Source organism: Rhagoletis pomonella, unplaced genomic scaffold (assembly GCF_013731165.1).
Source record: "Rhagoletis pomonella isolate Grant_MI unplaced genomic scaffold, Rhpom_1.0 Rhpom_scaffold_00003, whole genome shotgun sequence".
Lineage (NCBI taxonomy): Eukaryota > Metazoa > Arthropoda > Insecta > Diptera > Tephritidae > Rhagoletis > Rhagoletis pomonella.
In genome coordinates this window covers 10930921-10932528 of record NW_023458557.1, presented here as the reverse complement: position 1 = coordinate 10932528, position 1608 = coordinate 10930921, and positions in this window count along the sequence as shown.

Here is a 1608-nt window from a genome sequence, read left to right as displayed (position 1 = left end):
TTTTTTAACGGTTCAAAAGTTATAGCATTTTAAATGAATTTTTTTTTTTAATGTTATTTACATATAAAATTTAAAATGCCCACCTACACTTTTTAAATTTAAATAAAAATTTTTCTAAATGGGAGAATTTCCTTCTCAGTATATAGGTCATTTTGAGGCCATAAATTCGCTAGGTTAGTTATTTTGGACAAGAATTACTCGTTTAAAGTAATAAGTATAAGTGGCACACTTTTCTGGAAAACACCCCCCAAAAAAAGTCTCTATCTGCCGCTGAGCCTGTGCTCGCACTGTTCCTGAATTAGTTAAAAGTTTTCTAAAACGTACGACAAAAATTGAAAGTCCACTTTGTTCGTTATCACCTACGTAAGCGAAATCCATTTTCATTAAAATCGTATCAGCTTCTTTTTGCGAAATATTGACATTCAAGCATTGCAAAATTATAAAAATTTCAGAACAAACTATTGTTCTCATTTTTTTTTAATTCGATGGATATAATTAAGATAACAGTTATAAGTAACTATCTGAACAGCCCTTGGCGGGAACGGGATTTTATAGCAGCTTGAAACTTGGACTTAATTATACTTGAATTAAATGGTCTACATAACTGCATACCAAAATTCAGATTGAAAAGTTTGAAATTTTTGTGAAAATAAGCAGAATTATTCAAATTTTTGCACAAAGTTTGAAAACTGAATTTATATGGTGTTTGTTGTATACCAGCTAGAATTTTATAAAAGAATAATAAACATTAGATAAACAAAAGACAAGTGCCAAATGCCAAAACCGTTCAAAATATCGCAATTCCTTTATTTTGTGGACCACAATATGTGTGTGCATTGTTGTGGTCCAAAAACGCATGTGAAAAATAAAATCGGAATTTTTATGCTCTCACCTCCTGGCATTGTTCTATACCGAAAAAAATATACCCCTAGAAATGGTACAGAATTCTTAAAAATCATTATTTTTCTATCGGAAAACCTTATTGCTCTGCAGGATATTCTCAATAATAATACCCAATTGTTTGCTTAACCGTTTTTTCATCGCACCTATAATTTATAGGTCCGCCAAAAACCCGCAAAAACCCCGAAAAATGCAATGGGAGGACCAATAAAAAATCGTTAATATTAAAAAATTGTTAAATAAACAATTAAGTATTGTTACTGAAAGTCTGAAGAGAACCAGAGTTTTCTGATCGAAAAATATTGATTTTCCACAATTCTATGCCATTTCTACGAAAAGTTATTTTTCCCATATAAAAATACATGGAAAACTTTGATCGCTTTGAGCGACCTCTAAATATTTTTTAGTTTCAAAATAAAAAAATGGGGGTATTCTTTTTCGATATAGATCAATCCTAGGGGGTGAGAGCATTACAATTCCGACTTAACTGATTTGGACCTTCCTAATGTGCATACATACCTAGAATATAAGTTCTTATGCATTGAGTGAAAAAGAGTGTATTTTTGTATAAAACGAAATGAAATTTTATGTTCCAACATATTTATTGCTTCTTCTTCTCTTCTTTTTTGGCGCTGTAACCGCCTAAGCGATTTTGGCTGAGAACTGACGCCAATTGGAAACGCCAAGTGAAGCCAAGTCCTTCTCCAC